Genomic DNA, 27,084 nt, shown 5'->3' with positions numbered 1-27,084 from the left:
TGATTCAAGTCTAGTGGTGAGGTGAGAGATTGCGGCACAGGGGAATAAAGCTGTGAGAGTGAGAGCGCGGCGAAAGGGGGTTTGAGCGGATGGTAAAACATTAGGAGTTCAGCTGCCACTGCATGAGAGGTGGGTGTGAAAGTGGACCCATGGATGCTTAATAAAAGCACTTCTACTGGAGAAGAACCGTTTATCATATACCAGAATAAGTTATATTTTAAGGGCTTATAAAATGTTTTTAATTGAGGTTTTTAGTTGGCTTTAATCTTCTAATTGCATTAGTTAACCTGAACACATTTGTGTTCCCCTATTATTGCTCTATTAATTCTGAAAGTGGTTTAGTGTGTGAGTTAATTTCATCTGACGTTGCCGTTTAAAAGCTCGCTTTAGTTAGTTCTAACCTAAATATATGTTGTTGTTTTGAAATTAAACGTGAATTTTACAATGCATTGTAGCTGAAGTAAATTATTCTACTTTTTTGTTTTTTGAATTTGTTGTTAAGCCCACAGTGAAAACTGCAAAATAACTACTTGTTACTCATGATTTACCTGTCCATCCGGACTAATTAGAAACGTTCAAAGGATTATATTCAAGATCGCAGTTGATAGACAGAAGCATATCTACAGGAAGTTTATTTCTCCTGCACTCGATATTCACTTCGGATTTTAAAAAAAACACAGATCCATCATGTGACCCTGAGCTCTGCTTTACTGTGTTGTCTCTCTTATCTTTCTTCTGGCTTTTATCACCTGCTCCTTCCCAACTTAGTCTGGGAGTTAGAAAGGTGTTCTAGCCCATGGCTACAGAGCTACATTTAGCTAGAAACGTCACCATATTATTCATTGCATCCTAGGAAGACGTAGTACGAAGGCTACTCAATATAGAAGAGATCCAGTGCATACATGTTTTATATTCTAACCATTATTGAATTATTTATTAGACTTCTCTTTTTTTTTGCATTATTATTTAAAGTTATTATTGTGCTCCTAATTACATTATGACATAGGTGCAATTTTTTTTTTCACAACATGAGGTATTAATAATCAAAAATACTGATGAATAAATACAAAGGGAATTTGCATTGTTTTAATGCAATTTTAATGTAAGTCTTTGCTAACGTTGACCATGACCGAAGTTATTAGGGTTGTAAATTGCCATGAATCTGATTATACAATATCATTCACGATTTGTATGTCACGATACATTACTGTATATCCCGATATTTATGTCCCGATACTAAAGTAAATACGATATACATTATGATATATTACGATATCAATAATTACAAATTTTACAATTACAAGTACAAAATGGTATGCAATGCAATGTATTTTTTATTTATTTATTTATTTTTTTTAAACTTGCGAGAACAAGTAAATGGTGAGTATAATTCAAGTTCTGATATCAAAAACAAGTGCTATGTTTATCAAACTGTCAAACTTTTGCTTCTACAACAGATTCTGATTCTGTCTAGTTTGTTAAAAAACATGAATAAAAAAAACTCGATTTGGACATTTTTTGGATTGATACGATAATCAAGCGGTGAAATATCGCAATACATCACCGAAACAATTTTTTTCTTACACCTGAGAAGTTATATTAAAGCAGTTTTATTGTATTTATTTATGTATTTATTCATTCATTCATGTATTTATTGGACAAACAAATTAAAAAATGCCATACAACCAATAAAAGAAGTATTTTAAGTCTGAAAAGGAGTAGGAAGAATCAGACACTTATCTAGTCCTACAGCCAGTTACTCTCTGTTTATAATAACCACAATATGCTTCCATTACTCTTCTCCCTAGACCTCCATCCATTCATTCATTCACTCACTCATCCTCCCATTATCGAGTGTGGCATAGTCAACAACAACAAACTTGATACCAGATCTCAAAACATGACATGTTCCTCAATTCCCAAGTCCAACCGTTTAAACAGAAAAAAAATAAATTAAAATAATAACAAAGAATGTTTTGTTGTAATTAATTAATGGAACAGCCCTTAAGCAACACTTGGCTCTCCTCCTGTGAATCTGCGCCTTTTAAGAATAACATTTTTCATAACTTTTCTTAAAGCTGATATTTGGAGTTTCTGAGAGAACGTCTCGATGTCCCACCCTCAACAGCACGACTTCCTCCCCTGCTTCTGCCAATCTACCAGACGCCACGCCTCTACTTTTCAGTACGTGCATCGCGGAACATAACAAGGTCGCATTGATATAGGTCTATGGGTCAGGTAAGAGCCAACATCATATTTACCTGTTTGCTGTTGTGACGCGTGGCCTTGTTTCCGTGTACAGTTCCACATTCGCTTTGATTGACAGTCTCAAAAACAGGAAGTCAAAGCCTATTGGCTGGACATACAGGATGAAGGAGGGACTCAAAATTGTTACAAAATCCTTACATTTTCTTCAAATTATTACATAATATTTCCCTTAATATAATAAAAATTGGTCACAAAATCTAGGAAATTTAAAGTAAAGATCATGTTGTGACTGATATCTATCTCTTATTACTTGTATATTGTTGGTTTCTTACATATTTAGAATTTTATGTATACGTAAAAGTGCAAAATAGGGCACAACAATGTTGAAATCACTAAAATTCCTGCATAAAATCTGTGAACAACTTGAGATCAAACTGCTCCGTATTTGGCCCGTTTGATGCCCCTGCTGTAGAGTCTGAACTACAAAATGAAAAAGAAAAAAAAAAAAAAAGCCTAAAATCTGTATCATAACAAACATGAAACCAAGTTTTGCTTTGAGATAATTTATATATATAATTGGACACTTTTACATAGTCCACAAAATAATAACATATCCAAAGAAGACCAGTAAGAGGAGTTTAAATAAAAATTAAAAAAAACTGCTTTACAGCAAAGCTGGTGTGATAGACAAACTACAGCATTACAATTCAAATATAACCCAGACAAAGTGTCTGGGATGAAGAAAAACTGAGTTTAAGAGTTCAAAACTAGAAAGCACTGATAAAAAAAAACCAAGTCAGACACAAATGGACAAGTTAAATAGCTCACACAAAACCATTTAGATTGTAAACTTAGTTGCAGTACGAGGACAGGGAGCTTCACTGTTACTTGGATCACATCACATGCCTGATGAAGTGCACATGCTCACCATTTTTAGCTGTAAACTTGTGACAAAAAAATAAATAAATACTGCAACAACATCACCTCCAAGCCCTCCTGCTTACCTTTAGAGAGGATTAAACTGGCTGGAGAAAAGTCACAACTGAAAGTTCAGTTGATTCTACATTTTTCTGTGCAGTCCACGTAGTAATTTATCAACAGCCATCATTTCACAATGGCATCGTTATCATTACTAATTGATTTGATGATGTGTGTAGTCCATTCATAATGTAAAAAGATGAGAAATTAAGAATTTAGCTGTTCATTAATGTGATCATGATGTAATGAATGAATGAGCTACATTTCATTACATTTAATCAGACTTAATTTAATGCGCTTCGGTTTCGGCCCATATATTCCCAGATTGTGTGGAAGGCAAAGTTGGAGGTTGAATAATGGGAAAAAGTTTTGAAATACTGTTACATGCATGGTAAGCATTGCACTGTTTTCTTTCTTCATTTGGTGACTCGCGCCCTTTTCTTTTAGCACGTCCTAAACAGCCAGCTGCTGCAGCTCATACCTGACATCGTTATGAGGGTGGGCTGCACTAGAAAAGGGCCTCAGCCAGAGAAAACTGGACGGAGAGCAGCGGTGTTCTGATCTCCTGCTTTAAAACAGAAAAAAAGTAGCCATTCTTCTTAGAGAGTCAGAGACGTCGCACAACAATGATGGCACCGGTGCAGAACCACACCGTCAGTGTTAAAACTTAGATTAAAATGCCTTTCTAATGCCAAAAAGCATTAGCAGTTAATAAACAATATTCACTGTGAGCCATGCGCGTAAGTCAAAAAAGCTGCTTAACGGCACTGTTTTTGGCTGTGTGCTGTTCTCCCCCTGTACTTAAGTCAGTCGTTGCGTTCCTCCATTCCAGTTACGCAGTCTGGGTGGAGCGGCCCTGAAATGTGGGCGTTCCCATTCAAATCTGGCCTTAAGTCCTTTTCCTCTTACGCGCTTCAAACCCTGGAATAAGTGCAGCGCCCCGATAAGGTGAAACATTAGATTGCACAAGAAATATGGACTAAGTTATATTTGAAGCCACACAAACTCATAATATTGTCGAAGAGACTCCCGGAAAGAATCAATCCAAAGCGACACTGACACGCTGTCACAGGGTGGGGGGAGTCACACAAGCACATCAAAGGATTGACCATCAGCATTACTAATGTGTTCACATTCACCAGTTCTAGACGGGACAAAATGAGTTTCATTTCATTTTATTTTACCCATATGTCGCGGAGCCTATCAGGTGTGTGTGTGTGTGTGTGTTGCTGCTGCAGTTACAAAGTAAAGCCACAGTTTGCTCACACTGCAAGAGTGAATAACAAGTGAAACATTAATGACAGATGATGATGACCATGTGATGTAATGTGCACAGATGATGAAGCGCTGATTAAGAGATTTTGTGACTCGGACAGAAATCAAAGTGAACTTTATCATTTTCATGAATTTCATTGACATTTATTAGCATTGGGAAAACTCCATGTTCCTTGATTTCTAGACAGCCCAAAAAAATGACATCACCGCCTCCTTTGCTTCAGCCTGCCTTCATTCAGAGACTACGCGCTTTCTGGCTCCTTATGCACGGTGGGCGTGTCAGGAACCCGGGCCGGAGAATACGCGTAGGAGAGAAGCGCGCAATTGCAGGCGCGCAGAAAGGCTGTTTTCATGTTATTTTCTATTATAAATGATATATTTTCTTGATTTTAAAATGTGTCTTATTATTACCTAGGGAGGTAATCTTTTCACTGGCGTTAATTTATTTGTTTGACTGTTAGCAGGATTACATCAATAATACTTCAAGGATTTTGACAAAATTATAACCAAAGATAGACCTTATGCCACGGAAGATTCCATTACATTTTGGAGGGGATTGTGAACAATTTACTAATTCTGAATCATTTTCAAAAATCGAAAATTAAAAAATGTATATCTTGGTACGTAATTGACCAATCTGTAAGAAATTTGACTCAGTTATGTTGGGATGGTTCCTCAATTACTACACCAAGTTTCATCCAGATCGGATGCAGATTTCAAATTTCATTGTGGATTTTTGAAAAAATGTGGGTGCCTATTTGGTCCTACTGTAATGTTATTAATAGCAATATAAATATCTATCCTCAAGCATTTTGATTGTTTCATTAATTTGGCACAACCTCCCTTAACTCTAGAAGTTTCCATTTACATTGTTTACATTTGTATTACATTTTTCTCTACCGAGTATGACTGAGGAAATGTTTTAGTCCTATAAACTTTTGTGGATTTAAAGTTTTTTAAAGTTTATACTGCTGATTACAGATGTTTTGACTGCTGATTTTAATGCTCTCAATTATTTTTAAACTGTTAAACGTTTCCTGTTGCACTTTTGAATCATGTAAAGCACATTGAATTGCTTTGTGCGATGAAATTGGCAATACAAATACATTTGCCTTGCTTCTCTCTTCAATGAATAAATCCTATTTTTGTTTGTCATCTACTCATCTGTCCTGGCTTCATTTTGACTGTTTGTTGCTACAAACGGGTTATAATAAAGCTTTTAAACAAGCCTATCATTTGGTGACACATGTATATAAAATAAAACAATGTTTATTCTGAGTAGTTCTGAAATAAAGCAAACTAGGTAAAACACTATTTCCAAACATTATAGAAATAAAGTGAACTCTTTCTAATGTTTTCCAGCATGTCCTCTGGTCTCCTCACTGTTATCAGAAAAGCCGCAGCTCCCCCTGTTGGCATCCATCACCAGGGAGTGTTTTAGAGCTCAAAGCTTTTCCAGAAATATCAAAACCATCTTTTAATGTAATGGATAGCACAGCCAGGAAAACAGCCCTGGCCAGCATTTGACACAATGAAGTAGTATAATCTTAATCTGTGATCGCTTCGCGGCAGTTTGCCTCAATTGTACAGTTGAATGAGCGGTGGTGCACATGTCATTAAGTCATTCATGGAAGTAATTAGACATGCCTAATCTCAAATGTCATCAACAACTGCATCCTTCTACAGTACGTATGATCCAATTCACTTACTACTGTGGGGGAGAATCATATCAATTTCCAAAGATCAAACAGCAGCGGAAGCCCTTCAGTCCCCAGAGTAATTACTGGTTTATGGGGGACAAAAGCATCCTTTTCCTGCCTTAACAGTTGAATCTAATGTGCTTCCCTCTCCACATCTCTTCGTCCAATGATTCCTGTGACGCACATTCAAGATGCTCCTCCAGTTTCTCCCCATGTGAGAAATGGGCTTGAGAGCGAGATAGAAGCTGCGTAAGGAATTCTCTCTCCTTAGGACCTCCCACTCTGATTCTGACAATAAACGTAAATGCCATTCAAGTGACACTTACATGTGATCTGGGTCTGATGTTGCTTTGTAAGCGTAAAATGATCAAATAGAAGCAAGTTGTTCCTCTATTCGTGATTCGAATAGATAGGGATGGATGGGATGAGGAGTCTTGTGACGTGCAACTGTGTCTCAAACATACCACAGTTTGTTGCCTTCAAGCAAATTGTAAATCTCATTATCTGAAAGTCAGATGACTGCCACAATTTCTCAGGGGAACTCAAAGCTGCAGTGAGACAAGAAACTGTAGCCTTTTTGCATGACAAAGTTATTGTAACATTTAAAATGGTTATTACCATGTAATAATAAATAAAAACCACAGTTGACATGGTGGCCCCGGTTTTGAAGGTGAACATTTCAAAGTAGAGGTCGTAGAATGACAGATGGAATAGGGTGTGTCAAAGATTGCTTACATTTGTTCACTGCCTTGTATTTGTGTTTATTAATAATATTCAAAATAATAATTTTGGTATTGACTGGTCATAACAACAAAGAATAAGTCCAAAGGAGAGCATTTTCATACCTACGATATAATTATAATAATTAATATTGTGGTTGAAATTGCATTTGAACAGTTTTGATATTAACTGGTCATGAAAACAAAATTTAATAATTCCGGGAGTTCTCTGAAGCCCAAAGGAGATTATTATATCAGGTACCATAGTATTATTATTATTATTATTATTAGTAGTAGTAGTAGTAGTAGTAGTAGTAGTAGTAGTAGTAGTAGTAGTATGTTTAGTAGACAGTCATCAACATCCCCCGCCAAAAAAAAAAAACGAAACAAGGGCAATAATTCCTGAAAAAATAATTGCGTGCTTCTCATTTTCGAACTCCATGTTATTGATACCCTGAAACCACACACTGAATTTGGTTATCGTATCTTGAACTGTTTCTGAGAAAAACTGTCCCCTTTAACTCAGAAGGATGGACGGACGGACAGAGCTCAAACCTATAACCCCCTCCCACACTTTGTGGCGGGGGATAAAAAACACCACTATACAAAAAGTCTGCTAGCATCATGCTAATGTCTATGGGTAAACCCATATATATGCTCATGCTAACATTTACCGTGATCGGCAGTGATTTATGTAATACACCGTGACGGGGGATAATTATTCTTAATATTTTTATATAAATATTCATTAAAAATATTAAGTGTAGAAGTTCTGTAGTAATTTTTTTTTCTTTGTGTCTGCTTTAAAGGTTATAGATTTTGATGAATAAGCACGCCTTCACTGGGAATTACAAAAAACAACAAACAACAAACCTGCTGTAGTTTGGAGTTAACCATGACTTATTCATGAGTTAAGCAGTGTGTGAACACAGAGTAAAATAATCAAATCTGATGCGATTTCCCCCCTCCCTGCTTCCCTGGATGCTGAAAAAGCAGATTGAAGCCCTTGATAGTGTCGTACATCTGTCTGTCTGATTGTATAACTGTCAGCAAGCAGAAAGATGGAAAAATGAAAATATGTCAGCCTGGAGTGGAGCAGGGAGGGGGGATGGGGGTGGGGGGGATGATATCTGTGAGTAAAGTTTGCTCCAGGTGACAGTTTGAACAAACTCCCATGAACCAGTCTGCTGACAGAGTTGCATGCTGGGCTGCTCGGAAACAATGGACTAATTAAATCGAAGCTCTTGACGTAGGGTTCATTGGGAGTTTTCGGATCTCGGCTGGACGGTGGAATGAGTGCAAACGAGGAGGGGAGGGGTGGTGGGCTTTTTTCTTTTTCCTGATTAAACTCAGATCAAGAGAGCTGACACAATCTGGCTTCAGTTCTGGCTTAATGAATGGCTCCAATTATTTTAGCAGAAAGGTTTGTCTGCTTCCACCACTGTGGTTCATATTGACAAATACAGCAAGATAAAAAATCAATGCCAGGGCTTAGAACTGTGTGCAGTAGGGGAGGGGGGAAAAATGGATTCACATATGAATCGCGATTCTAATCATCCACAATTCTGAATCGATTCATAAACTTCAGTAGATCTGCTCAGAGTCTTTACTCAGGAAACACTGTAAACTGAACATACAAATACATATTAGTGTTCTCATAAATAGAAAATACCACTACACAAAAAGTCTGCTAGCTTCATTCTAACGTCTATGGGAAAACCCATGTATATGCTCATGCTAACAATTACCACGATCGACCGTGATATATTTAACACACTGTTTATAGTTAACTTTCACAAACATAGTCTTAAGAGTGTTATAAAACAGTACAGTTAAACATACTCATAAGCACATGTTATTTTAAGCCGAAAATACAAAAACTTAGTAGAAACTAGTAAGCCATGGGCTTTCAAGATGGCCACTTCCGACTACTACGGCAACAGTGTCAGGCCAAAACACACGAACTCACTCAGACCATTACAATCTATGACACGATCCCAACAGGAACAGGAAACAGCAACCCCAACTTACAATGTATTACATAGACAGCACAATGAGTGTGTGTGTGTGTGTGTGTGTGTGTGTGTGTGTGTGTGTGTGTGTGTGTGTGTGTGTGTGTGTGTGTGTGTGTGTGTGTGTGTGTGTGTGTGTGTGTGTGTATTTGTTTAGCATGAATAAATGCTACATTTTGTCTGAAGTTTGCCGTTGTGTGATTACATCATTGGAACCAGTTTATTTAAAATTGTCTTATACAAATTGTATTGTTTTGATGTCATAATTTGCCTTAACACACTGTGCATTGTATCAATTTTTGAATCGAGAATCGGTTAAAACAAGAATCGATTTTGAATCGAATCGTCACCCTAAGAATCGGAATCGAATCGAATCGTGAGACACCCAAAGATTCACAACCCTAGTGTGCAGTGGTTAAAGTAATTGATTACATGTATTCAGATTACTGTAACTGAGTTGATCTTATGAGTACTTGTACTTTTTGGAGTATACTTGTAAATAGTAATTTTCACTTGTACTTAAGTATGTTTTATAAGAAGTCAAGTAATTAATTACATCTCTGCACCCAACCGTCACTGAGTAAATTATAATTGTGAAACTACAAAAAAAAAATGAAATGACCAGACAGCAATCAAATGCATCACATCATAGGCGACCAACCAGATTAAACGTAATGCATCGCGACTACACTGGTTATTTCCTTTGTTTTAGAGTTCATAAATATAACTATACATAGAGACTGATCATTTTTTTTTATATTTCAAATGTACTGGTGTTATTTCATTCAAAAAAGAATTGTACATTTTGACAAACCTTTTGTGCTGTGCATACAGCAATATAGTGTATTTATACCGTGCATAATTCTCAGATTTATTATCGAAAATAAACGTCGGCGGGTGAAAATAACTATAGTAACTTTTACTGTACTGTACAATTTAATTGTGCTACTTTTCACTTGTACTTGAGTATTTTATGTATGACTTACTTGTACTTGAGTACAATTTCAATCAAGTAACAGTACTTCTACGTGAGTAGGCTATATCAGTACTTTATACACCTCTGGTTGTGTGTATGTGTATAAGCCCTTGAGCAAAAATGATTCAACCTTATCATTTCCCACATCCAACCATGCAAACATAATCAATTGAAACACATGCCTGCACACACTTCAAAAGTGTCACTCACGTTTTTAACTGAATTGAGCAAATAAAAGGTGAGATTGAACGTATGCTGATGATATCAGAAGGAAAACGGGATTAGGCAAAGCAAACATGCGGGCATATGGTAGAACTTAGAGGACATAAGGTTATCCAGCACGATGTAGGTGTAACAAAACACTGGGGGGGAAAAAAAAGAAGAAAGTGTTGTAAAATCAAATTACCCTCGAAGCTTTTACTTTTATAAGATAAAATATGAACACCAATAAAATGTTTTACTATAATTTGTGAGCCTGTGTAACAGTAAAGTCATCTGGTCAGTCACAAAAGCTAATGTAGCGCAACATCCCACAAATTGACGGAACAAGAGCGTTTGTGGGACTTAGGCGTAGACGTGTAGTTTGGAAATGAGAGAAGAGGAAGAAAAAATAGAAAAAGACTCTAACGTAGCATTTAGGCTACGTAGCCTCCGGCAGTGACCACTTGAAAATTGATTTCAAGATTTTGTACTATATAATAATTAAATTATTCAGAAATATTTATCTTGTTATTTTTGTTCATGTCATTTGTTTTCTTTGACTTTGTACATTTATTTTATTCCTCTGCATATGTTTAAATGATAATGATGTATAGATAGAAATGACTCGCATGCATTACAGCCAAATTAATAACTAATTTCCAATTATCTGTCAAAATACAAGATTTGTTACATTTTGATATTTGTTGTGATTTTTAATGGTTCGACAGGTGTTAAAAGTTCATAAGATAAAATAAAAAGATGAAATTTGGCATTTGCCTCATGTCTGATAACTCTAACGTACAGTAGTGAATTTTACACAATCTCAAATACTTATCATCTCAAAAACGTGGAGGATTTTACACGACAAAAATTAGTAATGTAACTCCAGAAATATTTAATAGGATCATGTAATTAGTTTTATTTGCTTTTGTATATTTATTTTATTCATTCTGAGGCTGTGTGCATATGTTTAAATGGTAATCATGAATTGACAGAAATTAATCACATGCAATACAACTAAATGAGTAACGAATTTCCAGTCATTTTTCAGAATACATGATTTGTTGATTACACTTTGATATTTTTAAAGCTTCAACAAGTGTCAACAGTTCATAAAAAATAAAGAATGAAATTTGGCATTTGCTTATTTGTTTATTATCATAAAAATGTGGAAGAAAATATTCTCTATCAAAAGAAATTCAGATAATTCCTTTGTATTTGTTGTTTACAACTGAAGAAAAATCATTTATGAATCAATGTATCAATTTACATGGAAAATGTGACAATTTTAAGGCTTTAAAATTGTGTGCTAAATGTTTCAGCTGTGGTTGAAGCGACTGAATATAATCAATTGAGCCATAGGAATAGGAGAAAACCTTCTACATTGCAAAAATGAAATCAAAAGAATCAATGTTAGTTTTTTAAAGCACATCCATAGCATTGGCCTCATTGTGTCATTGGTGTAATGTGTTTGGGGTTTTTTTTGTGTTTTTTTTTTTTTAGAAAAAAGCAGCAGAAACCCAAAGTAAGACTCCATACATTTCCACTTTCAGACCATCTAGAAATATAAAAGCTAAGTTAAGGAAAAGGATTCACTTTGGCTCTTCATTTATCATCTCCTCTGTCTCTACAAATCATCGCATACATTCTCATGGGTCGTGCTGACACAGGTAATATATAGAATTCTTCTCAAACATTTTCACTCTCAATGAAGTGCTCAAGAGATTTTCCTGCATTTTGTTGTCTTTCAATAGCCTGACCTTTGTGTGTGTGTGTGTGTGTGTGTGTGTGTGTGTGTGTGTGCGTGTGTGTGTGTGTGTGATGAGAGCCATATAAATTACACATGCTCTTTTCCATTGGAGAAACATATTTCATCTACAGTACTTGAAGTGGAACAGTGTGTAACCATTATTCATATATCGCGATATTACGTCGCGCGATTCTCGGATCAATTCAAAATGCATCCATATCGAATTTTTAAAAAAAAAATGTATTCATTTAATTTACCTTTATTTAACCAGGAAAGTCTTTTCCACTGCAGGAGACATTGTAACTGCACACAGAAGTGCTGAAACCTGGGCATATTGACCAGCTTGTGTTTTTTCAATACAATCTAAAAAGAAAGTACTAACTTTCTGCATGTATTTGTTGTTCTAGGCATATACCTCAGTTAAGTTGCACTAAAGTCATGTTGCACTAAAGATTGTATGTTATTTTTTTTATTTTAAGTTGCTGGCACATGGTATGTTAAAGCCAATAAAATATATTTCATACCTAATATTATCATAAAGGTGTACACATTTACAGATTAGTTGTTTATTAAGTCATATTTAAAAAAAAAAATCAAAATATTCACCTTATACTTTAATATCGGGATATATCATATTGTATCGTGACCTATGACTCGGGATACGAATCGTATTGCCAGATACCAGACAATGCACACCCCTAACAACCATCAATTAAGTTTTCCAACTCCGTCTTCATAATTACATTTATATCCATTGCATTATAGTTAGATATATTGTACAATTTAACAAAGCATCATCAGGAAATGAATGCATAATGTAAAACATGCTGGAGTCCCAATTCTAACATTAAGTAGTGGTGTAATTTGCTGTTGAAATTTGTCTTAAAATGACAAGTTCTTTTTATTTTATTTTTAATAAATTACTTTAAGAAAAATTAAACCTTTAGCATTAATATTATAAATTGGTGTATGTTCTGGGCAACACTTCTTAAACTGCACATTTGTGTTGATCAAAGCAGTATTAATTGTATATTATTGTGTATGTAATAGTCATCATCATAGTTCATCACGGCAAAAAGAAGAAAAAAATAACCTTGAATTCAAAGGAAACCAATTTTGCACAATTATGAAAAACTTCATAAAAATGCTCCAAAGACTAAATTTAATAAGACCTATTTTGGGTTTCAGGGTTATTGGTTAGTTTGTAGGAAATAGGGATATTATGACTTTATAAGCAAACTAAAGCAAACATGCATTCCATTAAAAACTGTAGACGTGTTTCTAAAGTCAGTCATTAGAGATGAGTCGCTGATTTTAGATTTTGAATCAATTAATTAAAGGAAATCTGGATGTTTTCTGGGATATCGTTAAAAAAAAATTGACTAAATTAGTATTAAACCTAAATACATTTCATGAAAAGATGAAAATGTGGACATACTCAAAACTTTATGTGAAAATTGACACTTTCACAGGTCTAAGCCAAAATTAAATAAACATGGAAGATAAGCTACTTTAAAATTATTTATAAATTATTATTAATCAAAATCAGAATCAGTTTTATTGGCAAGTAGTTTTTAGACATTCGATAAGGGATTTTATACTTGGTGGATGGTGCAGAAACAATATAATAATAATAAAATAAAAATGAATATAAATAATATTATTTGCAATATATAGTGACAGGTATTGAGTCTGACTTTAATGTGTTACTAATAAAGGCAGATGTTGCTAATTACAGCTCTTTTTTCCTCACAAGCCTTGTTTTTTTTTAGTTTTTTTTTTTTTAACCACAGTTTAGTTTTGTTGTTAGTATTTTTTCTAAATTTGTAAATCATGTAAAATAGGGCAAGATTTTATTACAAGAGCCGTGTAAACAGCCAGTTTAATGTCCCTTACAGTTTATTGCAAGGTGACAAAAATAAAAAGTTATTCATATTTCTGATGGGAGTGAATCACACATGGACTCATAACTGGACCCTGTTGGCTATCGTGCTTTGTCGGCTGATTTGCACTCTGCAATCTAAATGTGCAAGCTCTGCAGTTTGTGTCCACGCACGGCAACATGTGTGTGCATGTGTCAAACAGAACGTGTTTGAGTTAAACTATTTCAGATGTAACTTAGGTTGCAAAGGAAAAGTCGTGTCATTAAACAACATTTTCTGTTGAATATGGAAAGTGTCTCACATCATTACTTCACTAACTGTAAACTATGAACACCATGAAATCTGACATGACAAACTTCATTTTGTGCATAAAAGAATGAATGACATCACATGAATTCAACATTTACACATTCCTTTCAGTTATATTAGGATGAAAAATGATACTGTATATACTCTTGTAGTTATTTACATCATTTATTGGGGATATTTGTGCGTAGTAAAGTCTATTGTGTAAATAAGTCTGTTGGCTAAAGGTCATTTTGTTATTAAAGTAAAAACTATAACAATACAACTTATTATGTGTCAGCTAACTTTAGGTAAACTGGCCACACATTTTATTTTGACTGCAAAAATGACCTATATTAGGAAAAGTGCAGCAAAGTCTGTTTCTATATTTTATACTCTGCCAGAAACATTCCATAGCATACTTACTGTATTTATGGATTACACTTTCTGTATATATTCTCTATATTCTATTTCCTTTGTGCTCTTGTCTGTTATTTACGAGCAAGATGCGACAAAGTTTATTTTATAATGCAATTTTATTTTTAGAATCACAAATAAAAATCTATTCCCTTCAATTGTATTCTTTACTTTTTTATTTGCATGTAAGATTAGACTACAGACTATTCAATTTATTATATTCACATTCATGTTAGTCCTTTCCTGTGGAATCAATGAATATAAATCTCCAGGAAAAACAAATAAAATAAATGACGAAAAGAAAATAAATTATTTAAATAATTTTCCCAATTTGTAATGAAAATGAAATGAAAAAACACAATTTTGTGATAGGAGTATCTGATTCATTTGAAAGGTTTTATGAAATTCGTATTACCTCTAATTGAATAAAGTTTGTTACTAAAATGTTATCTCACCACTTAAAATATTATGGTACCAATAACATTTTGTTATTCACAAAAGTTGGTCAGACTGGGCCTGAAACTGGGTGTGATTATATTAATGTGAGTAGTGTAGAGCTGTGCTTCCCAACCTTTTTGTGCCCAAGGCCAAGGTACACCAAAGTACATGCAAAAATCTGAAGGCACACAAATTCTGCAAAATAGCCTTTATAACATGTTATCACTCAAATCATGTACAATAACTGTAAATGTACATAATTATTTATGAATGCCAAATAAAATGTGACAAAAACAACTATAATACTTGTGAAATATTTATTAACAAATTCTAAAAATAAAAAAATAGGTATAGAGTTTGCCTCTGTGTTATGAAATGGGTGCATACAAAGTAGTAAATTTAAAAATAATTATTTTTGTGTGTAGTTGTATATTGCGATAAATGTATGGTTGTCAAAATCCCACAGCACACCCGGACTTAACTCACAGCACACCAGTGTGTTGTGGCACACCGTTTGGGAACCACTGGTGTAGAGCAGTGATTCTCAACTGGTGGGTCGGGACCCAAAAGTGCGTTTTTAACAGCTATTTTTGAAAAACGAAATTTTGTTAATTGAATTAAAAAAAAAAGAAGAAAAAAAACAAAAAAGTGGGTCGCAATTTAAAGTCCGTGGCAAAATGTGGGTCCCAGGGTGGGACCAGTTGAGAACCACTGGTGTAGCGTATGTATCATGTTTACAGGAAGTCAATGTGTAGAGAAACACACTTAGCTTGGAAACAATAACCACTGCAGACTCAGATCTTTTGGGATCCTTTGCTATTCTTAGATCCAAACGTTTAAGGGGAAGTGGTCTCCTCCACTCTCAAAGACCAAAGTAAATAAGGAAGGATTTTATTATTGTGTGTCATGAGCTATATCACTTAAGCTATCTATAGATCTTCTGAATTACTCGTATTTTTACTTCCTTAGACAAAATAATCTAAACATTTTTTCAATACATATTCTTGGTAGGGATGCACCGAAATTTAAATATGAGGTCGAAGCCGAATAAAATATAAACGCTTGACCAAATACTAAATACTGAATATCGAATGCGGTTGTTAAGTTTTTCCCTATTTTTTAAATAGTGCATAAATAGCCTCGAATACATTTTTAGACAGCTTTTTTTAAAGAAAATAAATGTTTATTGAATATTATAACATTTTTTTAAATATTCCAGTAGCCTTTGCTTTTCAAAAAAAGCACAACAAAGTTTTTCATTTATATTAGCCCTTCAAATAAAACATAACATGCATTCCAAAAAAAATAAGCTAAAGTGCATTAAAGGGAAGGTATGGCGAAAAAATCACTTTATAATGGTTTTGCTACAGTGATATACATCCCTTTAGCCTCATTCAGAGGGATAAAGGTGAAAACGTTCTTTTCCTCCCTCCCTTGTTCTTCCACATTTTGTAAAAAGTCAGCTTTAAACGGGCAAGTTGGATTTTACCCACGTTGTCAGGTGACGTCACCTAACACGCCTCCTAGAATGTGAGCTCCTCCCTCTCCAACTATCTTACAGCTAAAAGAACACTGTGGTTTAATATAGAATATATACTATACTTTATCACCATATATGTAAATGTAAACTGCACTACTGGACGCCCAAACTGCACTACTTTTTCTGCTGCCGATCATGTTGGGAGTCACTGCTTGGAGCCACGGACCCATTGTTTACACACATTAGCTGTTAGCACTCCGTGCTAATGCTACACCAGTCTATGCAGTGAGACCCGTTGTAGTGTAGGAGGAAACGATGGGGATGTTTACGGATTCGTGGCTTACAGCGCTAACAACGGACTCGGTTGTGGAATTGGACATTTCCAACTTTTATGTTTTACGCGGTGATGGACGACGGAGAGCGGTAAGCGGAAAGGAGAGAGTATGGCTGTGTTTGTGTGCGTAAAGGAGGAGCTGCTGCTGCACTGGTTCTGCAACAACGCGCACACACTTTTCCGACTCTATCACTGCACGTTGTTTGATTGCGTCATTGCGTCACACGCTACTATTCGACCTTGCTTTTAACTCACTAAACCGAAGGCCGAATGTGGCTTTTTTTACAATATTCAGCAGAATATGTTCAGTGGCCGAATATTCGGTGCATCCCTAATTCTTGGCGTTATGAAAAAGTTGACACACACTACAAAATCTTTAAAACCACTGCTGCATGGATGCTGTCATCTAAAACGTAATGATTTTTCCAGCCAAAAGACATCGGCCCGTTCTAGGCAGAGAGAGCCTATTCAATGATTGTGAAGGAATGAGAAGAAGAGGAGGAGGAGGAGGAGGAGGACGTCCCTCAAACATTTTATATTATATTATAAGCAGTGCCATCTTCGAAGGCTGAACAACTCAATCAGCAATCTGTTGAAACATTTAGAAAATGGGATTCTCCTGTAATGATGACCGCGGGCGTTCACATCCACAGTAATGGGGTGATATCAACCAGCCCACTTTCTTTATTTTACCCATTGCACTACATCTCAAATTCAATATAACTGTATGTTTCTCTACATCTGCCCTGGCTAGATTATTTTCATCCAAATGTGTAAAAAAAATTATTGTAAAATGCAGTCATTGAAAGTCTATCAAGACAGAAATGTTCAAATTGAAAATATCTCGACTCCGCTGTGCTGGGAATGCAACCTTTGGTCTTGAGGAGCCCATGGACTGTAAATGGGGTGCGGTGCACTGAGAGGCTGCTGAGCAGACAAATTACTCTTGTCACTGCTGATCTACGTGGAATGGTTAGCCATTACCCTAATGATCTCAAGCCGCATACAAATGCACATTAGAGAAGCACAGGCACAGGTGGACAATTGGCACCAGAGTGATATTTGATGGAGACAAGTGTTGTGCATTGTTGGCCTATATGGTGAGGGATAGAAGGCAATGTGGACAGGAAGGACACACACACACGTGCACAAACGCACACGCGGTACACACATGGAGAGACGATGAAGACGTCTATGGAATATTATCTGCCGTTCACCCACAACGTAAACACATCACTCACCGAGTGGCTAAGCAGCCAGGAGATCAACTCAAGGGTTATAGAGGAGCAGGAGGAGTAGGAGGAAACTATCTATGCAAGCTTCAAATTGTTCATAGATTTCTTTATGATTGTGGAATTTGACGGAACATCTGCTTTTCAGATATTGACAGGTAAACATTACCAGAAGGAGTCTGGTGATATCTTAAATCTTTGTTATGATCAGTAAATCCAAAGCTAAATCAAAACAGGATGTTCAAATCTGGATCTAACCTTGTACACACTTACTGTACAGCACATGTCAAACTCAAGGCCTGGGGGCCAAATCAGGCACTTTAGATCAGTGGTTCCCAAACAGGGGTATGCGTACCCCTAGGGAGCATATTGCACTCGGAAAGATTTACCAATTAATTTTAAAATAATCTGAAAATGTTCCTAGTTCCTTTTTTAGGCTATCTTTTGGAGGAATTCACCACAAAATAACAGTACTATTGCCCAATAAAATAATATATTTTCTAGTAGTTCATTGAAACGTGATTATTTTATGCTGTAGAGGCCATTTTATCACACGTCTGACAATAGGAGACAATAATTAGCTCCATTTTATAAAGGAGACTATATTTACTTACCAATCACATATAGTACTTTAACTCAATTCCACTCACTGTTTTGAATGTGTAGATTAAGCCTTAGGAAACCAATGTTGGAGACACATTTAGGGGTTTAAGAGAATCCGCTTTTGCACAAATGAAAATCATATGATATTATGGAGACGGTATGATATGAAGAGGGGATACACATGATTTAACAAAACTGCAAAGTGGGTACATGGGACAAAAATGAACCACTGCTTTAGGCCATCCAATTCTGCCTGCATGCAGGAGAAAGTGGAAAAAAAAAACAAGAACACATATTAATTATTGTGTAAATTACAAAATAATTCAGTTGTAGATATCTCAGCCCTTCTAAAGACACTAATTCAATTAAACTATTTGGATTGCAATTTTCCCATGATTTCATCACATGATTACAGTCATTTTAAATCTCAAATTGTTCAAAGGACAAAATTGTCCTGAAATTATTTCTCATAATTTTCCGAAGAGAAGTATAAATTTGTCACAAAAATCAATGAAATTTTGAAGAGAAAATCTTGCAGAGTGAAATCTGTCACTTATTGTCTAAATATTGTGGGCTCTTTACATACTTAAAATATCATTTATACATCAAAGTGCAAAACTCAGGGAAATTATTGTTGAAAATGCCACTTAAAATCAAACTACTTTAAATTTGGCCCCTGAACTAAAAGGAGTTTGACACCCCTGCTGTACGGTAACAATCCATTCCTGCCACTGAATAACCATTCTCATCTAAATGAGTTTTTGTCTTTATGAATATAGTCACGTTTAAGCTCATAGCAGGACTTTTTAGACAAATTTGTGTCTTTTGTCGTATCTTAAAATGTATAACAGTCTTTAACAGAGCAGAGGTATTCTGAATAGTATTCTGCTGACAGCAGTGAGCAGTTATTTTATACATACACTGATTTGCTCTTCTTTGTATGACTTTTGAAAGATATGCATTCAAATAAGCTTCTCTTTCACTAATATGCGAAGGTTTCAGGTAACGCTTTACTTGAAGTTTCATACGTGAGGCTACCATTACTGTCATTATTATGACATGACACCTGTCATTAGCAAGAATATGGTGTTATGAAGGCTGTCATTACCCTAACCCTAACCCTTTGTTACCCTAACCCCACTAGATCCCTTCACCTAACCCAAAATATGCCAACATAGCTCCAAAGGTGTCATAATTAAGTGAAAGGTGTCATAATTTAGCGAACAGCCTTTATGTATCTGCTGATCAATTTGTTGTGTCCTTGACGTCTGCGTAATAATTCGAACAATTTTTTTGAAAAACAGTTATTTGAATAAATTAAACTTAAATATATTATTTAAAAACTAGACAAAAATTATTTGCTGGATTTATTCTCTTTCACTGTTGTTAATCCCTAATGCCTGTCAGAGATTTAGATACGAGTTATAGCAACTGTTACAATTTAGTGTCATTGTGTAGTATAAGCAGGGATTCTGGGTGATTTATCTTCTGCAAACTCCTGTAATGGCCTCCAGCAGATGATTATCAGCCATTAGGCTGCCCAGAGGCTGGAAACAATGTTGACAGGAGCTCACTGTGGGAAGAGAACACGAGGCAGAGAAGAATCCTGTGAGTCGACAGAGAAAAGATTGGAGAGAATAAGAAGAGTTAGACCCGCGTGTGTCTATCACACAGTCCGGGGCCTTGGCTGAGTAGGAGGTGGTGATGGACCAATGCCGGCTCCCACTATCAAGGGAAAGGCCAGACAGGGGACAGGCTTAGACTGACGGCTAGGTGATGAGTGAACTTCTGCTGGAGTGGAATAAATAAAGTGACTGAATCTAAGGAACAAAGAAAGCAACAGGAGTGGTCCGTGGCTCTGATATCAAACTGGAATTGGGCTATTGTGGAACAAAGAAAGAGATGGAACAAGAATAAAAGAGGCTATGTTTGAGAGAATCAAAGACAGAGGTGAAAGTTAATTGAGCAGAATAGGGACAGTCTTTGTGCTCACATTTTTCAGGCTTTTCTTTTATATATATATATATATATATATATATATATATATATATATATATATATATATATATATATATATATAGACCCTTATTACACATTTTTTAAAAGTGGATTAAATTAGTTTCCACTGCACTCTGTACGACTAACGCTCTCAGCTCTGCCATATGTCCTGAGGTAATGCAGACAGGTCAGGATCAAGGTGCTACATAACTGAGATTGAGGACACATCTTACAGCTAATACCCAGATCGAATCTAAGTACAGCACAAAGGAAGATCAATGACGTGATTTGGAGCTTAGCTGTAGTTCACTCCTCCAGCTTTTATTTGAAACAAAAAGAACGGCAATACAGTTACACAATGGAAAAGGAGAAAGACCAGCTCAAGAAAGGAGAAGAAGATAAAAAAGATACACTAGGTAGTATTTTACATTTACCACGGTTACATGATTTTTATAAAAGTATTCTGCTTCGTGTTTACATTGAAATAGCAATTCCGAAAACATGATTATTCGCCATTATCTATTATATCCATGTCTTCTAACAGTGTCAGCACCAGTCACGCTGGCTTCAGGCAAGGCCATCTTGGATTATGTCTTCACCAGCACGTCATCAGAATAAACCAGCCACCTAAATTCGATTTAAGTTTAATTCGGAATGGCCATTTTCATTCAGAATTAGGTGTTTACAAGGTCAGTTTAAAGAGGATTTAACTTTTATTCTGAATGAAAGGGGAATTAAAACACTCATGTAAACGTGGCCATTGCCACACGTACAACAGTACACGAAAAGATGTTTGCTTTGTGCGCTTTATTTTTCCATATCCACATGTCAATCCCAACATTTGTCTTTGGTACTGAATATAAATATCACGCCGTGAACCAGGGGCTTTATTTTAAATTTAAGTGGATGAGGTTTGGCACATCAAACAAAAGTATTAACCAAATAAATGGTGGGATTTAAAAGCTTTCCCTCAACAATCAGGCTGGATGTGTTGATCATGTATAATCTTGTTCTCTATGAGGAAGAACATCTCAGGGCAGGTCTCCAGATACAGGATCTGAATCAGCACACCTGTTAGCAATCTATTAATGAGCTAACACAAAGAAAGAAAAACAAGCTACTCACGCACAGTTGGTACAAGTAGGAACAGCCAACAAATGTGTTCCTGGAATGTGAGATTTTTGGGGCCCATCCATAAAGTCAGCAAAATGATGGTCCATTGTTCTATGAATTTGTGATAACCACATTTATTTATTTATCTCAGTAATATCCACTGTTATCCAGGAAGTTCAGTATTATTTGCACCATAGTACATCTGAAATAAGGAAATCCTTGTTTTAATCAGAAGTAAAATGGGTTAAAAGTGACCAAAAATGGTGGAAAAGGTGTTGAAATGGGATTTTAAAAACTACAGAAATTGGATAAAAGCTGCAAATTAGAGTATAGCCAAAAACAGGTAAAAATGGTTCAAAGTGTCAATATTGGCTTAAAAGTGGCAGAAATGGGGGGATGGGGGTGGGGGGTTGGGGTAATGTAATTTAAAAATTAGAACAATTAGTTTAAAACTGTCAAATAATGGGTATCACAAATCATGGATGTGGTTAAATAAGCATGAAATATGATAAAACGAGGTAAGAAATGACAATAATGGGTCAACATATATAATATAAGGTGGGAAAAAATGGTGGAAAGGGTTTATAAGTGCAAAAAATGTCATAGCATAGAAATTTGAAGGAGAAGTGGCAGAAATGGGAGTAACGTAGCAAAAATGCATTAAAAGGAGCAAAAACATGGAAAGAAAAAGGGATGTAAATTGGTTAAAATATGGCAAGTTTGGTGTAGTTGCAGAAAAAGGGTAAAAATAAGCAAAAATATTCTGTTTCTTAAAGGCATCTGGCAACCCTCACCCAGTGTCACATGACCCAAAATGGACCCCAAGGTTGAGAACCTTGATTTACACCACCAAGGTGTTACAATGATGGCTGTTATAGGTAAGGGATTAATACTGATAAAACATCCAAGACATTTTTTTTTAATTGTTTTTAATAATTTGAACACAGGAAAACAGCTGCTGTCCCCATGTGTAGTCTTCACACAAACTACCAAACAATCACGTCATTACATCACATCAGTGCCTTCTGCTTCTGCTGCCAAAAAGTGCAAAAGAAAGCGACTAAAAGTATATCTAATTTCAGATTAAACTGTTTCCCCCGAAATGACGTCAGTTACAGATGTCGCACAGATGTAGTCTTTTTTAACACATCTGGCAGTGACCAAATCTCACATTTTTAATATTGAATCTTTACAGACGCTCAACGGCGATACCTGCTCAATGTCAGTAACAAGTGCATCAGACTTGGTCCAAAGATGGCCTTGTCACAACTGATTGGTGTTTCATGTCTTGTGATGACATTGTTATGTAGACCATTTTATCTAAACTGTGGCTGAGAAAACCCTCACAAGCAGCTTTCCTGATTACAGTTAGATCATTTCCTTGGCCTGGTATCGTTGGGTGGAGTTTACTTATTTTTACTTTAGCTAGCACCTTATGAGTCTCAATAGTAGAAGCAGGTATTAGAATTTGCTGAAAAAGAACCCTATGACCCTTTCTAGGATGTGCAAGTACATGTTGTGAGTACATATAGATTTCCTTGGTATTAAGGCTTCAGTCAATGGCTGCTGTAGTATTAAAAGTAAGTTTAAGGAATATGTATGTGACATTCCTGTACGTTGTGCCAAAATCAGTGTTAACTCTGCAAAATTATTGGAAAACTAGATTTTATTTGACAAACGTTTGTGGGTTCAAGCCAGAGTTCATTTTGTTGGCTTAAAATGTTGTCAACTAATTTTTTTTTTTTTTAAGACAATGACCAATTAATAAAAAAAAATAAATGTGAACGAAAACTCTTTCAAAATATATTGATATTTCCGTCAACAAATAAATAATAAACTATGATTTTGTCACATTGGACGAAACTCAAGTTGTAGTTGATGACCATGACTGTAAATAAGTACAACTAAGTACCTATATATATATATATATATATATACTGCTTAAACATCTGTCATTTTCCAGAGCAGCTGGTGAAACGGTGCAATTGCAATACAAATTAGAAGAAACTGAAATGCTTCTGTATCAGCAGCAACATATGGGAAAGTTTCATGTTTTGATTACACACTCGATGGAGTCTGTTTTAGTGGAAAACAAACATGAAAGCATATTCCGCCGCTAGACAGGATTTTCTTGTCAGTGAAATATCAACAGTGAGAAAAACCAGGATTCAAGTCATGACTCAAGTTCTGGCACTGATCCCCCCACTTACTCACCTCCCCCCAATGTGTGAACCTAATCACTTTAAAAAGTCCAAAACACATTCTGGCAGACACAGGCTAAACTCGCAGCAAAACTGTGCTTTGTATTGTATATGTCTGGAAACATTAAAAGTCACACATTTCATTGTCTTCAATGGATAATCTGGATAATGCCTAACAGAGCGAGGCTTTCATTTAAACTTCCCTGGCAGGCTTTGGGTGAGAACTGAGGATTACATGTCTGCTTAATGTTGGGACAGCTACCTCCAGAGACTCATCTGGAAGCATACGTTTTTAGATTGCCTCACACTCACATGTCCTCCCATTTCCTCATTTCCTATGTCCAACAAAAAAGCTTCTCCATTGAAAATGCATGCACGCTTAAAACCAGGCGTGCGGAGTAATGGATTACAAGTAACAGTGTTACATAATCTGGATGACTGTAATCCATTACAGTATATTAAAAAATCAGATTGTAGGTATATTTTAGAAAAACAGGGATTACTTAGGGGGATTACATGACACATGAAAAACAATACAGAGGAAATTAATCTAAAACACCTACTTCAGGTGGCGCTTTTTTCTAATAGAAATTGTTAATATGTTGTGTATGTAGCTCTATAGAATTTGTTAAAACCTGACATACCACAGGTGGTGCTTTTTTGTTTGACATATATTACAAAACTGTAACAATAACAGTTATAATATACAATACATCAATGCTTTTCTCTTATTTCTGAATCTAAGCACGTCCCTTTGTCCAACTTCAACATTTTGCCCAGAATTCTATGAAGAAAAACAACTATAGAGCATAATGATTGAACGAATGAGTGAAAACACATATTTGCAAGAATCCCATTGTAAATAAGTGGAATGAAACAGTATTTAGTGCTTCCTGAATGAATATACTCCTATACCGTAGATTCTATCATTTCTGGTCATCTCCCACCTGGTGTCGGACCAAGACTGACCAATGTATTTTCAGCTCATGTTCTAATCAAGATCATTTTCATCATAAATATTATGATTATTAATTTTAACTAAAAATAAACATTACAAAACCCCATATGTTTTACGTTTCCATTTGTTACTTTTCCACTTTGTCTTTCTCAAGTACCCCCTGTATTTCAGATTTAACTGATCTTGGTGACATAAATTTTGTCAACATTCAAATTCTGATAAGGTTAATTATCTTTTACAACCGCTATGCATGCTGTTCTTGCAACAAATAAAAAACAAGCTTTTTAACTAAAAGTAATCATTACTAAACCCCATATTTTTAATGTTCGTTTGTTCATTTTCCACTTTCTCTCTCAAGTACCCCCTGTCGTGCCATCGCGTACCCCGAGGGGTGCACGTACTTCCATTTAAGAAACACTGCCATACAAAAATCATTATTGTAAGGTATGATTCAACTGAATTGTTCATAATTAATGGGTAAATGGATTGATAATCTTTCAACACCTTATTTGTTAATACTACTGTGGGTTCACCCAGTCTGTGTTAAACTAAACAGGATTCCCTTTAATGAAGTGTGACTGTAAAAGGTGATTTTATGTTTGTCGAAAATAATACACTGAGCAGTATTCTGTCTTTGTCTTTATTTGCATGTTTGGTATTGAAGTTAGTGATGGACGAATTCATTGGCTGGCCAATTTTATCTGCCTATTTTTGTGTTTTACGTGTATTGGCATTGGCCGATGCACGCTGCTGCGTTCGCCGATCAACTTTATATACAGAGCGGCTGCCACAGGCTGCTCCATGTTGCTGGAGACAGAGGCTGCAGAGTGCAGAGCCCCTCCCCCCACTAGCAGAGCATAAATGAAGCTCTTCAACCCCAACGGGAACTTTTAAACTTTCAAAGCATCCTTTAACTGTTTAACTTAGCTGACGTTGTTCCATGTGTTGTGTCGCTGTTGTATTTAACGAGCAGCTGGCTGGAGGTTTCGCGTGTGTGTGTGTGTCGGCTGCAAATATCGGCTCAAGAAAATAGGCAGTCCATATCGGTCATCGGCTAAGGCTGATAGAAAAAAAATAAGTAATCAAAAAGTAACTAAAAGTAATCAGTTACATTACTTTACATCGTGATACTTGAGTGAGTTCCCATTTTTTAACAGGTAACTTGTAATTGTACCGGATTAAATTTTTAAAGTGACCGTCCCAACCCTGCTTAAAACACACCATACCACACACACGCACGCACGCACGCACGCACGCACACACGCACACACGCACACACGCACACACGCACACACGCACACACGCACACACGCACACACGCACACACACACACACACACACACACACACACACACACACACACTGTGTTTCTCATGAGTTGCACAGGATGTCTGAGCGAGCCTCTCTAACTCCTCAACGCAGCGATAGCCCCCTCTCATCTCCTCTATTCATCGCTCTGTTTGCCTGCTGCATTGGGGTGGGAGCTGACGGCCATTAAAAGAGCGGCTTGAGTCAGGTTGTCCCAAATAAAAAATAAAGGAAACAGGATTTATTCATTCATCCATGAAGTGGTTTGTTTTTTCCTTTCTTATTGTGTACTTTTTGGCCAGGGTGTACCCTCTTATAGTGTGGTCTTAATAAAAGGAAACAAAAGATTTAGTAGGATTCATTAACCCAAACTGACAGTTGCTGTATGGCTCTTCATCCGAGCTCTTTGTTTTGTTTGGTATATTTTTTGCACACACAGCATCAGGATGTCCAACTCTATAAATGTCTGTAAACATAAACAAAGAAATAGTGTTTGGGAAGTTTTAAAGACTGCAGCTAGACAAGTCAAGTCGAGCATTCAATTAGAAAGATTAATTTCTCTCAACAAGCAGCTGGCAGATTTGCAGCAGTGATTTCATCAAGCGCAAAGCAGAGATAGCGGTGGTCAGATAAACACAGCCCTGAGCACTGGAGCACTGACAACTGTATATGCAAGCACAAGAATTATGAAATGTGTTCATATTATGACATGAACATAAAATATAGGGATTAAATCGTGTTAAAAATATTATGTATGTATGATGTTACTAAAACATGCTGTTCTGCAGCTGTCAACTAAAAAACAATCCATAAATCAATCTTGCCTTCTTGCCTTGTTCAGGGTTGCAAGGTGCTGGAGCATATCCAAGGTTACAGAACAGATCACCTATTCATCACGTGGGGGGGGGGATATAGCGAAAAAGATCGTAGCTCCTACTGTCAGCTCAGAGACACACAAATTACAGAGTGTAAACCAACTCATTAAGACTTAAAGACAAACCCTCAACCCAAAGGT

The sequence above is a fragment of the Gouania willdenowi genome, chromosome 4 (assembly GCF_900634775.1).
Source record: "Gouania willdenowi chromosome 4, fGouWil2.1, whole genome shotgun sequence".
Classification (NCBI taxonomy): Eukaryota; Metazoa; Chordata; class Actinopteri; order Blenniiformes; family Gobiesocidae; genus Gouania; species Gouania willdenowi.
Note: the sequence above shows the minus strand (reverse complement) of the source record.